The 15,693-nt window shown below is 37.7% G+C and overlaps 1 protein-coding gene across 2 annotated transcripts in view; it reads right to left on the bottom strand.

Annotated features, from left to right (window-relative positions):
- LOC123688589 (E3 ubiquitin-protein ligase RBBP6) overlaps window positions 1-15,693 on the bottom strand; it is a 231,934-nt gene that overhangs the window by 3,541 nt on the left and 212,700 nt on the right. The gene's annotated exons all lie outside the window — the stretch shown is intronic.

The raw sequence follows: 15,693 nt of genomic DNA, 5'->3' as shown, positions 1-15,693 counted from the left end.
CATGGCCGGAATATCCCCAAGATTTTGTGGGCTTGGGATTATCGTAATGAACCCATTTTTCGTCTCCAGTCACAATGAGATCCAGAAATTCTTTCTTTCTTTGCCTTGCAAGCAGTTGTTCACAAGCAAACAAATGCCGTTCAACATCTCTCGGCTTCAACTCGTACGGCACCTAATCTTCTTGTTTCTGAGTCATTCTCATGACTTTCAGGCGTTTTGAAATGGCTTGTTGCGTCTCTCCGAATGATACTGCCAATTCTTGTTGCGTTTGACACGAGTCTTCCAAAAACCTTCCTTCCCACCGCCATGATGGTCTTCGACGTCAAAATCACCGTTCTTGAAGCCTTAAAACCACTCTCGGCACGTTCTTTCATTAATAGCGGCCTCACCATAGGTATTTGAGAGCATTTGATGAGCCTCAGCCGCAGATTTCTCCATATTAAAACAGAAAATTAAAACTTCCCGCATATGACTAGAATTTGGCTAGTAAGCTGACATGCTCAATCGAGGATAACTTCATGATGCCGACACAAATCGGCTAATATTTCGATGGCATAATGTTTACAAATATCTAAGCTTATTGTATGACATCTAAGATCTATTTATTTCGACTACCACTCACCGCTACAGCCAACTATTGGAAAACAGCGGGAGCAAAGTAGTACACCTAATATACTGTGGGTTGTGGTCCTTATACTGTGACTAAAGTAGTTCACGGCCAAGGACAATTTACTAATTTAGGGAAATAAATGAACGGGATGAAAACACTTATTCAATTTATTTCCAACCCACTAAAATGTGTCTCGGTCTCGGGAACATATGTGAAAATCTTTAATCTTCTGTTGTCGATGCAAGTGTTGCACATATGTTGTAGTTGTAGACTGGTCTGAACTCAATTGAATTATTCGCCCTGAAATGCCGAGTTTTATGGGCATTCCGGCCGTTTTCCATTCGACCGTTTGTAAAGACTTTCTACATATCTCTTAGGGGTGTGGCTTTGATCATTCCAAGTTTTTACACCGTTTTTAGCATTATGGTTCGAAATTAAACTTAACTCGAATATTTACGAGGGAATCGATAGATTCCCTACAATACGTATATTGCTCATAACAAACAAAACCAACACGACGTTTTGTCTCTAGAGTTTCGAAGAAGAAAAACCGCCCCTATCCTGCCAAAATCCCTGAAAGCCGAAGAGCCGACACCTAATAGAAGGCAGAACGACCGCTCTTTCATCTGTACAGGCTGCATTGTCGGCAAGATGAAAGCGGACTGGTAACGAGCTTCTGGGACAGGCAGCAGGGGTGATATTTATGAGGCAGACGTACGCGTAGCATTCCGTACGAACGTAACCTATCCGCGAACCCACCTAATAGAATCCTCTCTCTCGTATGGCATCGCTGATGCTGCCTCAACACGCCACATAACATAGACATGGGGGTCTTACCCGGTGGCAGTTTTCCGTTCCCTATGTGGCTAGCACAACTCGCACATTTATTAACCATGCTTTCTGCGTACATGCAAAATTTTTTTTAATAAATACAAATAGCTAACACTTGGTAATGAATGAAAGAAAAAGGAAAAAAGGAATTTTAGGTAGTTAGGTTTTTGTCCGCTGGGTAGCGCATCGCAGTAATCGTATTGCTTTGCATCTGCCAGCGTTCAATAAGGTGCCAGCTATTTCGTTTGTTCGTCATCTTGGGTTGAGTTATGCGGTACTGATAACCCCTAATAGGGGGGAAACCGGTATATCGCTACTCTCCTTCGATAGCGTGCATTATCCTTGGGTTACTTTCGATTTTGATTCGTACGTAATAACGTGGAAATCTTCTGTTTGACAATGGTTAGGTGGATGGAATTTTGCCGAAACATTAACCAGATAAGTAATATCTTATGATATTTATATACACTTGGAAATCGTACTTTTTTCCTTTTTCCTTCAAAATTTTTCTTGCTATACACCTTTATTGTTATATATATATATGTTCAAAATGACAATTTGATCTTTTTTTCTTGAGATCAGGCTTATTTTAGTTGGGTTTTCATTTAATTTCCCAATTTTGTTCTCCCATTTAATAGGTTCTGCATTTATAATTCCTTACATCATAGGGTAGTTTATTTGTCCCCACGATACATTGGCAACAAAATTTAATTTTTTATTCGTCTATGGTTTATGTACATAAAAATGAAAAATAATCATATAACGGGTTTTTTTTTCGAGTTATATAACTTTAAGTTGGCATTACTGTTCAAGATGGCGACCGATTTAACAGCTGTTAAGTGATTTATTCTCAGTTTGGTTTGGCAATTCATCATGAATAGACTCACGCCTGAACAACGCTTGCAAATAGTGCAATTTTATTTCGAAAATAATGGTTCTGTGCGGAATACGTATCGCGTACTACGTCCATTTTATTTTGTTTAGCGATGAAGCGCACTTCTGGTTGAATGGCTACGCCAACAAACAAAACGGCCGCATTTGGAGTGAAGCTAATCCTCAAGTGTATGTCGAAACACCGTTACATCCAGAAAAACACACTGTTTGGTGCGCTTTATGGGCTGGTGGAATCATTGGTCCGTACTTCTTCAAAAACGATGATGGCCAGAACGTTACAGTCAATGGTGATCGGTATAGAGCCTTGATTACTAACTTTTTCATTCCTGAATTGAACAACCATGATGTCCAGGAGCTGTGGTTCCATCAAGACGGCGCAACATGTCACACAGCTCGTGCCACAATCGATTTATTGAAAGACACGTTTGGTGACCGCCTAATTTCAGGTTTTGGACCTGTGAATTGGCCTCCAAGATCTTGTGATTTAACACCGCTAGACTACTTTCTGTGGGGCTATGTAAAGTCATTAGTCTATGCGGATAAGCCACAAACCCTTGACCATTTGGAAGACAACATTCGCCGTGTTTTTGCCGATATACGGCCACAAATGTTGGAAAAAGTAATCGAAAATTGGACGTCCACATTGGAATACATCCGAGCCAGCCGTGGCGGTCATATGCCAGAAATCATATTTAAAATGTAATACCACAAGATTATCTTGCGGATAAATAAAATTCATGTCAATCGAATGATCCATCGTTGTTTTATTGAAATTTAAAGTTCTATAGCTCTAAAAAAACACCCTTTATAACGATATGGAAGTATATGCAAAAATTTTTTTGCATGTACGCAGAAATCATGGTTAATAAATGTTCGAGTTGCGCTAGCCACATAGGAAACGGAAAAATGCTACCCGGTGAGCGCGCAAAAATAGGTTTCGACCAGTTTATCTAGAAACCTTGTGATCTTATTCGTTATTTTCAATTTAAATTCCTGCGACCGCTTGATGAAGTGCGTAGATACGGGGGCCGGTTGGAAATTATGACCTTTCAAGGTCTGGGCCGGCCCGCTATCTTAGATGTCCTGTACTGCACGTTGGTATGCGATGCGATGCGCGATTGACAAAATGGTGATATTTCACATGGTGGTGACTTTTTTTTTATTGTCGTGAAAAGTAAGGTTTTTGCTTGATAGGGTCGTAGAGATGTTTTTGTGATTGAGGTTTCGGTGTTTCCTACTTTGTTTTTGTAGTTTGGACGTAAGAGGTCTAAAATACTTTATTATTTACTGATTAGATTTTGTTCGAGATAAATCTGGCGATTCAGACTCGGTATAGGCGATTGTTCCTTTTTCTTCCACAAGGTTGCACTTTATACTAGGGATTCACGGCTTGACTGGATAATCAAGCCACTTGACTTGGGCTTGACTTGAAATCATTTCAAGTTCATGTCAAGTAGTAGTTTTCAATTTCAAGTCAGTTACTTGTTAAATAAATACTTGAATCAACATCGAGAAACTAAGTACTACTTGACTTGATAATCAAGCTACTTGACTTGGGCTTGACTTGATAATCTACTCAAGTTCAAATCAAGTAGTAATTTTTCAATGTCAAGCCAAGTACTTGATGAATGAATACTTGACTTAACATTGAAAAACTACTACTTGACTTGAACTTGAGTTGATTTCAAGTTAAGCCCAAGTCAAGTCGCTTGAATATCAAGTCAATCCTATATAAAGGGTGTTTTTTTAGAGCTATAGAACTTTAAATTGCAATAAAACAACAATGGATTATTCGATTGACATGCATTTCATTTATCCGCAAGATAATCTTGTGGCATTACATTTTAAATATGATTTCTGGCATATGACCGCCACGGCTGGCTCGAATGTAGCTCAATCAGGACGTCCAATTTTCGATGACTTTTTCCAACATTTGTGGCCGTATATCGGCAATAACACGGCGAATGTTGTCTTCCAAATGGTCAAGGGTTTGTGGCTTATCCGCATAGACCCCAGAGAAAGTAATCTAGCGGTGTTAAATAACAAGATCTTGGAGGCCAATTCACAGGTCCAAAACGTGAAATAAGGCACCAAACGTGTCTTTCAATGAATCGATTGTGGCACGAGCTGTGTGACATGTTGCGCCGTCTTGTTGGAACCACAGCTCCTGGACATCATGGTTGTTCAATTCAGGAATGGAAAAGTTAGTAATCATGGCTCTATACCGATCAAAATTGACTGTAACGTTCTGGCCATCATCGTTTTTGAAGAAGTACGGACCAATGATTTCACCAGCCCATAAAGCGCACCAAACAGTCAGTTTTTCTGGATGTAACAGTGTTTCGACATACACTTGAGGATTAGCTTCACTCCAAATGCGGAAGTTTTGTTTGTTGACGTAGCCATTCAACCAGAAGTGCGCTTCATCGCTAAACAAAATTAGCTTATGAAAATCGGGAACATCGGCAATTTCATTTTGCACTATTTGCAAGCGTTGTTCAGGCGTGATTCTATTCATGATGAATTGCTAAACCAAATTTAGAATAAATCACTTGACAGCTGTTGAATCGGTCGCCATCTCGAACAGTAATGCTATCTTAAAGTTATATACCTCGAAAAAAAACACCCTTTATAATGATGATTGTGTGACTACGCATCAATTTAATAAACAGAATCTTGTATACTTTTTATCAAGTTAAGTAGATAACATTCATTTCAACAAATAAAATTTTTCTTATTTATAATCTACTCTTCAGAATCCTGTTATTACCCAATCTAATTTACGACCCTGTTCCCATTCAAGAAAGAGTGCTATCTATTTTGACTCTGAATTGCAGAACACTCGTTTTGTTTTCACAATAAATATTTACCCTTATATGTTATGACTGCGTTACAAATCAACCCATATACATATTCCGACGATGTTACCAACCTTCGGGATTCAAATTAATAAATCTGCACCTTTTTGTACGTCAATTCAACAACGCAATTATACTTGTTTATGTACCTCTTCTACACTTCAACGTCACAGTGTTTATTGTAACGAACAAAGATGATAACAATTTTGCAATTCAGTTGGGAAATAACCATCTTGTTTATGCTTCAAATATCTCCGAGCTCTATATGGAAAATAATTGGCTGTTTGAATACCATTTGATCTGATTTATTTGGATTTTTTTTTAATTCGATACCTTTTTGAGTTTTATCCCTTTGGAACTCAGATAATTCTAAACCTCAGAGTGATAAACATCAGAGAGGAACGATACCGTCATTTCTAAATCACGCTGTGAAACGTGAACGTTACTTTATGGTATCAGTGAAATTAAAGCGTGACGTGATCACTGTTTAGGTTACTTGTTATTAGTATTTGTATGAATCAACCAAACCTTAGTTCGTTTATCTTTGCAACTCGAATTGGTCACTCTTATCATTCAAAGCAAAATTAATGAAGAATTATTATGAAAAATGAAGAATTATTATGAAAACATCCATTTTTCTTACATTTTCAACTCTTTTCCTTATTTCAGATTTAGTTAGGAACGTAACAGAAGGATATCGATTTTTCAAATGTTTCCTCAAATTTGAAGAGGTGGTTTTGAAAGATAATTTCAACTTGCATAATTTTCATCAACTTTTGTGAAGAAAGCCCAAAGATTGCTGGTCTTTCGCCTGTTATTATTCTTTCGCATATTATTATTATGTCTCTGACGTGTTTTCGTTTATTTTATATAATACAGAGTACCATTTATTGCTTCGGTCGGCAACTTCAATATAGAAAGAATTTCTTTGGGGTTGTTTATCAAAGATAAGCATAAAATTAGAGTTTTATTGCCACCACCAATTATGCAGTAATTCAGTAGTTATTATTTGTTTGTAGCAAGTATTTATTGTTTAACTAGTCCTACAAAAATACTTCCCAAAGAAGGCGAAGTTGCCTACGATGCTGGGATTGTCATAGAAATATGCAATTATGTTAGTCGAAAAAGGTTCCGAAGCAATAAAAACATTAGGCTGCCTTCATAATTTACGATTGCAACGGACGATGATATGCCCTGAAAAGAACTGTGAAATGTTCAAACTGTGATCCCGTCACGCTCTGTATTCGTTTTTCGGAACCGTGACTACCTGTGACATTCTGATATCAGTGATTAAATCACAGTTCGTGAAATATTGCTCTTCTCTAATAAACATAGATAGAGGGAGCATATTTCATTTTCAGTAAGTAAATTTTGTCCCCAACATGAACTATCAAATTTGACATGAAGCGCGCGGAAATTAATAACTATCAATGATACGATATTTCACACAATTCGCGAGTTTCTCCACATTTAATCGATTCAGAACAATATCCACTCACTTAACATTAAATCATTTCATCGAGATAAAAAAAAATTATTCAGATGAATATTATTTTTACGACAACATAGTCAATACTTCACTTGTTCATTTAAGGAAGGGAGAGATTTTGCAATCCATTCACTAGTACAAGAGAACGGATTTGAGATATCAAGATCATTTTGAGATCTCAAGATTTATCTACAGTTATTAAATAGCCATCTGCAATTTGCATGTTGCACAATTTTCCTTTTTCGTATTTTGACCTCGAATCAGATGAATGTTGAGATACCTGCCTCTACGTAGGAGGGACGATAAGAAGATTGATAAATCGACATAACAGCTCTTACGGTTTATTTATTTTTCCTTGGTGCTGGAGAAGTGAGAATAAATTATAGATAAATTTGCTGAATCGAAAAAAATTACTAGTTGGCCTAGTTTCTGAGGAACGTTCGAATCTATTTGCGCCTAATACGAAGAAATCAAAAATATTTAATTGATTCAGTCTGAACATGAATATCAAACACGAATATTGATACCTATTATGGTATTATGGAAGTTGTTCCTTAATTTAAACTAAAGTCTGTTGTTCTAGCTCATAATTCTTCAAAAATAAGTTTAGAACATACAAGGAGTTCACGCAATTTTTACATGTCCCCAACATGGTAAGATTACGTTGTCGGATTGTGATATATTTTCAAATCCACAATTTTAATATATCATTCTGAATATACAGGGCGGCCATTTGAAAACGAAACAGACGAGATTACAGACGATATAAAGTTTTTCGACAGAAATGCTCGGACAGGTCGATTTCTATTTCGAGGGGGACAACTTAAGATGTAGGTTACGGACGCATAGCGCTTCAACCCTTGCTGCTACAACCCCCACCCCCAATTTTTGAATAGGGAAGATGGGGTGAGTGATACCTCAATTTAAAGGTATTTTTATACTGATTTCAGCACAGTAATTGTTTTTTCATTTTATGCATTAGTTCTCGAAATATTCATGCATTAGTCAGTTAGGAAGGAAGCCACAGTCATGGTTGTTTTGAAGCTCAAAATGTCGATTTTTCACAAAACACTACAAGTGCCATGAAAACACCACTTCATTTTCAAATACTTAGTTAAGAATATTTCGAGAACTAATGCATAAAATGAAAAAACAATTACTGTGCTGAAATCAGTATAAAAATACCTTTCAAATGAGGTATCACTCACCCCATCTTCCCTATTCAAAATTTGGGGGTGAGGGTTGTAGTAGCAAGGGTTGAAGCGCTATGCGTCCGTAACCTACATCTTAAGTTGTCCCCCTCGAGACAGAAATCGACCTGTCCGAGCATTTCTATCGAAAAACTTTATTTCGTCTGTAATCTCGTCTGTTTCGTTTTCAAATGGCCACCCTGTATATTACATTGAATGAAATTTATTTATTTGAGTGATTCCCGATTAAATATACAAATTTGATTATTTGGAATGCGATATTTTTCCTAATTGTAGAATTTATAATAAGCAGAATATTTATTATTTTCTGTATCTACTTGCTGAAATCAAAGGTTTGGCAACTTTCGCTCTCCTAGTGTCATCGGTTGTTTCTTGTCGTTTGGCGCGCTTGAAGTTTATTTTCTGAATTTCTGATATATTTATGTATTTATTTCAATACATTTTGGGTTAATATGAAACATTGATTCACAATGGGACATTAGAAGTGCACTCTTCGTGGAGAAACTCGCGAATTGAGTGAAATATCTTATCAGTTATAAGTTTTCATTTCCGCGCCCTTAATGTGAAATTTATAGTTCATGTTGGGGACAAAATTTGCTTACTGAAAATGACATATGCACTCTCTATCTATATTTATTACTTTCAGTTCTATCCACATCAAGAACATCGCGTCTACTTTACATAAACCTGGAGACTCGAACGCTGCGTCAAGCGACGAACATTTTCATCAGCGCTGAAAACGTCCCGATCGCTGCACAACAATGCAATCTCATCGTGAATTTTTGTCGCGGACGGAGCCGAAACAGATCCCGATAAGAGCGGCGGCCTACCCGGTTAGAAAAATAAAAAAACGACCGCCTCTGCCAAGAAATTCCAACGGGCCACAGAACAATATACATTTTTCCACCCCGGGGCGGCTGCGGTTGTTAATCCTGGAACAATAGGGAAGCACGCGTTTTGTTTACAATCTCGGCCGCGTAATCAGTTTACCTTAGACAATTTACAACGTTATTGTCCGTACGTCTGTCCGTCCGTGTGTTACGTGTGTAGGCTCGCCGGGGATCGGATAGGACTTATCGTCCGCGCGGGGCATAAGTCGTATACGAGGCGAAATTGCGGAGTGGCGAGCCAATTATCGGCTTACTTGCGGCGTTTCCGCTAGATGGCGGTGTATGTCGGTTCGAGATTTCCTCGATTTTAAGATTGTATTGATTCGTTTTGAGCGCTTGTTTCGTCACAATGTTTTTGATTTTCGAATTTTAAGACAGAAAATGGTCTCGAACAACTCACTGATGACTATACTGAATTCGATTATGTCCGTCCGTCTCCATCGGTCGTTCGTAAAAAAGATAACTCTCTGAATATGTATTGAGACATATCTTTGTACACCCCAATTTTTTTACATCATGAGATGAGTGAATATAAAGGATTTTTCAATAATGTTTAATTCAGATTTAAGGAAAACGAGTAAACAGGCTGTTTCCAAATTAGACATGAAGCTTGGAGGACGTGTTAGTAGGATTCATTTGTTGTAATTTAAGCCAAATTTATTGATAACCAAAAATTAACAGTTTACAGGATATTTGAGATCCTGTGATTTTAAATTGCAATAAAACAACGATGGATTATTCGATTGACATGAATTTTATTTATCCGCAAGATAATCTTGTGGCATTACATTTTGAATATGATTTCTGGCATATGACGGCCACGGCTGGCTCGGATGTAGTCCAATCTGGACGTCCAATTTTCGATGACTTTTTCCAACATTTGTGGCCGTATATCGGCAATAACACGGCGAATGTTGTCTTCCAAATGGTCAAGGGTTTGTGGCTTATCCGCTTAGAGCAATGACTTTACATAGCCCCACAGAAAGTAGTCGGGCGGTGTTAAATCGCAAGATCTTGGAGGCCAATTCACAGGTCCAAAACGTGAAATTAGGCGGTCACCAAACGGGTCTTTCAATAAATCGATTGTGGCACGAGCTGTATGACATGTTGCGCCGTCTTGTTGGAACCACAGCTCCTGGACATTATTGTTGTTCAATTCAGGAATGAGAGAGTTAGTAATCATGGCTCTATACCGATCACCATTGACCAAATTTTTCGGGGTTTCATATGCTTAAAACTTACCTTTTTGAGATATCACGATTTTTCATAAATTGGAGGATCTTTGGATGAACCTAATGGCTCCATAATTTTTTTCAATATACTGCTTGAATTTTCTATCAGAAAGTCATTCAAGCAAAGTTGATGTGAATATTCCGTCAAGATATTTTCAAAAGTAAAAACATTTCATATCATTCGAACAAACAAAATTCTCCATGAAGTTTTTGCGAAAATCAATGTAATATTAGGCCAATTGAAAAGTCCCCGGTCTGGTGCACCGATGGGAGTGCTAGTATTAAATCCATATGATTTTTAATTGACACCAACCTTCGAACGATACGTGTCAATATTTGACAGCAGTCCGACCATCAGTGTGTGAGATATTGCGTTGTGAGTGTACCTTCTTTTGTTATTTGAAAAAAGATGAAAAAAAAAAAGAATTTCGTGTGCTGATAAAATATTGCTTTTTGAAGGAAAAAATACAGTTGAAGCAAAATCATTGATTAGTTTGCTAAGTTTAAATGTAGTGAAATGAGCACCGAAGTCGGCGAACGCAGTGGACGCCCAAAAGAAAAAATTAAAAAAGTACACAAAATAATTTCGAATGACTGTAAAGTGAAGTTGATCGAGATAGCAGACATTGTGAAGATATCATCATATCATTCATGAATAGTTGGGTTTAACTATGGTAGACCGGGTACTTTTCAATTGGCCTGTTAACTGATATTTGACAATATCGAAATCATGGAATGTAAACAAATATTTTAACCAGGATACAACAGAACGTGTTTTCTTTCCCACTTAGATTTCTAACCGAAATTTATAAGAATAATGGTGGCCTCTGATTAGTTCCATTTAATAATGAGGATAATACCTTCAATGAAACAATAATCACCGGAAACCAATTAAAATCACAACACAATTACGAAAAAAAATCGTCGAAACCAGATATCTTGGAAATTTCCGAAAACCTGCCTACACGCCACTGTCCGTCGTTTTCTTCCCAAGGATAGTGGCCACTTCATCGATCATCAAAAACCTCCGGAAGCCGCCAATTGACTACGTAAAAATGATCCATTGTAGATTGGATCGTCCTCAATTTAGCTACGATTGTGCTCGGGTTTTTTCTCATCGACTAATCATTGTAGTCGTTTAAACGGGGCGATGAAGGTTTTCGGATGCAGGCTGAACAACATGATGGCTGTTAGGTGTGAAAACCGCACACGTACCGTCTTAGATCCGGGTGGTGATGAGATTTGGTGCCGAGTTGTCGATCAACGAAATAACGAGGATAATATGATCTTCTAAAGCTTTTTGGAGACTTGTTTCGGAACAGATCGCTCCATAGTTTCGTTAAAGTGCCTTTCATTTTAGAATTTTGAGCCGGGAATGGTCGAAAACCATAAGGTTTTACATACTGATGACGAATTCGTGGTCACATTCAAGTATAGGGTGTTTTAACTTTAAGTTGGCATTACTGTTCAAGATGGCGAGCGATTTAACAGCTGTCAAGTGATTTATTCTCAGTTTGGTTTGGCAATTCATCATGAATAGACTCACGCCTGAACAACGCTTGCGAATAGTGCAATTTTATTTCGAAAATAATGGTTCTGTGCGTAATAATAATGAAGCGCACTTCTGGTTGAATGGCTACGTCAACAAACAAAACTGCCGCATTTGGAGTGAAGCTAATTCTCAAGTGTATGTCGAAATACCGTTACATCCAGAAAAACTGACTGTTTGGTACGCTTTATGGGCTGGTGGAATCATTGGTCCGTACTTCTTCAAAAACGATGATGGCCAGAACGTTACAGTCAATGGTGATCGGTATAGAGCCATGATTACTAACTTTTTCATTCCTGAATTGAACAACCATCATGTCCAGGAGCTGTGGTTCCAACAAGACAGTTACACAGCTTGTGCCACAATCGATTTATTGAAAGACACGTTTGGTGACCGCCTAATTTCACGTTTTGGACCTGTGAATTGGCCTCCAAGATCTTGTGATTTAACACCGTTAGACTGCTTTTTGTGGGGCCATGCAAAGTCAGTGGTCTATGTGGATAAGCCACAAACCATTGACCATTTGAAAGACAACATTCGCCGTGTAATTGCCGATATACGGCCACAAATGTTGGAAAAAGTCATCGAAAATTGGACGTCCAGATTGGACTACATCCGAGCCAGCTGTGGCGGTCATATGCCAGAAATCATATTTAAAATGTAATGCCACAAGATTATCTTGTGGATGAATGAAATTCATGTCAATCGAATAATCCATCGTTGTTTTATTGCAATTTAAAGTTCTATAGCTCTAAAAAAAACACCCTTTACTTGTCAAATGTGAAAAATGACAATTTCTAAAGTGGCAGCTGCCCAGATAGCGGGATATTCAAAATGAACCCTTTTATTGAAAAACCTATTACTCTACGATAATCTATGTGGTGGACTCAATTAGTATTTGAAATCAAAACAGACACTTGTTACGAACATGGAACAATCTACATCCAGGAGTGGTCAGGTAAAACCAATCCAAAGAAGAAGAAACAACAGATCGTATCCATTGTATAGCCAAAGGAAAACCTTTCACTTTCAAACGAACACGTTCGAAACGACCGGACGTCTGTTAAAAAGCCGCCCACTTCAATCAGTTAATAACAAGAGCGAGATCTCAACAGTCGAAACCAAAATTACAAGTTGGGACTGCAGCAAAAAGCATCCCAAAATATTTCGACCGTCCATCATTAACCAATCGAACGAAGAGTCGTCTCAGCCACAAAAAACTATAATTAGACTGAGGGTGAAAACGATTTACAAAGATATAACTTTCGACCGATCTAAACGAAAAAAAAAAAAAACGATAAACATGAAATCACGAAGTGCTCGGAGAAGGTCATCTAGAATGCCAAGAGCATTCGAAGTCGGACCCCGTCAAATTGATAAAAATGCAGGAGCAAGGTAGTGAGCGAGAGAGTATGTAGATGGAGAGTGGGTTCCCACCTTTCGTAATTGCTCATTTATGTTCGAATAAACGGACGATAGTGAGAAGTTCATGTTCGGTCCGATTGAATAACTACTTTTGTTCTTCGAGTTGAACCTCGGAATTGTTTCGTCACTGGGTAATCGAGTACGCCTCGGTTTGTAGGTGTAAAGATGCGAAATTCTTGGGAGAATGTCTGTGTGTATATGCGGCGTATTACTGATTTTTTTTATTCAATGGATTCGGTATTTATTTGATGGAAATTCATACTGAAATGAAATGAAACAGAATATATTCCATGAATTATTTGTTTCATTTTATTTTTTAATCCATATGAAGTACTTTATAACTACGAAGCTAACGAGTGTTTTTTTCGAGGTATATAACTTTAAGTTGGCATTACTGTTCAAGATGGCAACCGTTTTAACAGCTGTCAAGTGATTTATTCTCAGTTTGGTTTGGCAATTCGTCATGAATAGACTCACGCCTGAAAAACGCTTGCAAATAGTGCAATTTTATTTCGAAAATAATGGTTCTGTGCGGAATACGTATCGCGCCCTACGTCCATTTTATTTTGTTTAGCGATGAAGCGTACTTCTGGTTGAATGGCTACGTCAACAAACAAAACTGCCGCATTTGGAGTGAAGCTCAAGTGTATGTCGAAATACCGTTACATCAAGAAAAACTGACTTGGTGCGCTTTATGGGCTGGTGGAATCATTGGTCCGTACTTCTTCAAAAACGATGATGGCCAGAACGTTACAGTCAATGGTGATCGGTATAGAGCCATGATTACTAACTTTTTCATTCCTGAATTGAACAACCATGATGTCCAGGAGCTGTCGTTCCAACAAGATGGCGCAATATGTCACACAGCTCGTGCCACAATCGATTTATTGAAAGACACGTTTGGTGACCGCCTAATTTCACGTTTTGGACCTGTGAATTGGCCTCCAAGATCTTGTGATTTAACACCGCTAGACTACTTTCTGTGGGGCTATGTAAAGTCATTGGTCTATGCGGATAAGCCACAAACCCTTGACCTTTTGGAAGACAACAATCGCTGTGTTATTGCCGATATACGGCTACAAATGTTGGAAAAAGTCACCAATAATTGGATGTCCGATTGAACTACATCCGAGCTAGCTGTGGCGGTCATATGCCTGCAATCATATTTAAATTGTAATGCCACAAGATTATCTTGCGGATAAATAAAATTCATGTCACTCGAATAATCCATCGTTGTTTTATTGCAACTTCTATAGCTCTAAAAAAAAACACCCTTCATAAGTGCTAGGATAGGACTTCGCGGTAAAATGCATATATTGTATTGAATATCATAGTACCAATATACACACATCGTCAAAAGCCTTGGCCCCTCTAGGTTTCTCAAGACATTAATAATTAATCTATGTTCTGGAAATCAGATGAATATTGTCCTTTATTTCATCTGCAATTTATTTGATAGAAAATCTTTGTTCGTTACTCTTTGCTTTATGCAGGATGATACAAAATAGAAAAAATGAGAAAATCTAAATTTTACTATTATTTATTTTTGACTAATTATAGTTAACAACGTTAACGTTATATAGTTAACAACGTTAACAACTGAATCAAGATTCAATAGGCCGCATTATCACCTCTTAAAGGTCTTCTTGCCCTTAAATTTGAGAAATTTTCTTATGGTACTGGTTGAGATTACCCAACTTACCTATAAATATTTTTTTCAAACGTACAATAACAACGCCATATTTCGACTGATAAAATCATAGAAAAGTTCTATTTCTCTCCAGTGGAGAGATGAAGTATGATTTCAGTAGATTCTGCCATTCCAATATGGAAAGATACACGCTTCATTAACGTTTAGAAATTCCTAAATTATTTCAACAAAATTTTGCGAGCAGCGTTATGCAAAATCGCCGGAGGAAGCGACATCTGGGGTGTTTGCCGAAAACGCTTTCACTTTTCGTCTTGTACGGTCCAGCGGTTGGAGGCTGATGGAATGATGTGTGGGGAGAAAAAGCAAAATCGTGACCAGACGATTGGGATGATGAATGAAATTCGCGTAGAGGATTCTTGTAGAAATTCGGTCAGTTGATTTGCTTCATCGGTCGTGATGAGTTTGATCACGCATATGAGAAATCATCATCATAAAACAACTTCGTTATGGGTCAGGAGGCGTATATGACCATTGTGGTTAATTGAGTTATACATACATATTAACTGCTCTTCAAAAGTTAAGAAAAAAATTAATTTACACTGCGCAAAAAAATTAACGCACTTATGGAAATCTCAAATTTATTCTACAACTGAAGGTGTTCTCAATGATAATTATTTTTATCAGAATTATGCATGCATATGTTATCCACTTTCAACGTTCTTCTTCAATACAGATGTTTTTTCCCAGCAGGAATAAATAAAGATGAGATTGTCAGATTTTGAATGTATTGGCTCCATTCTGAAATCAGTTGTTCTCGATCAATTCTAGTGATCAATAGTTTTTCTTTCGTTTGATTTTCTACACTCGATTGTTATGCAACGCGAAACACGCAATTTGACCCAAGAGGAATGTGCCCAAGCGTTAGTTGAATTGCAGAAAGGTTTGGAGTTTCCCATACAAGTGTGTCCAGAATGTTGCAGCGATTCAGGGAGACAGGTATGAATGTCCGAAGACCAGGACAGGGTAGACCATGGGTAACAACTGCCATTCAAG

This window comes from Harmonia axyridis, chromosome 1, assembly GCF_914767665.1.
Source record: "Harmonia axyridis chromosome 1, icHarAxyr1.1, whole genome shotgun sequence".
Lineage (NCBI taxonomy): Eukaryota > Metazoa > Arthropoda > Insecta > Coleoptera > Coccinellidae > Harmonia > Harmonia axyridis.
The sequence above is the reverse complement of the archived record's forward strand: the minus strand, read 5'-3'. Positions and strand labels throughout refer to the sequence as shown.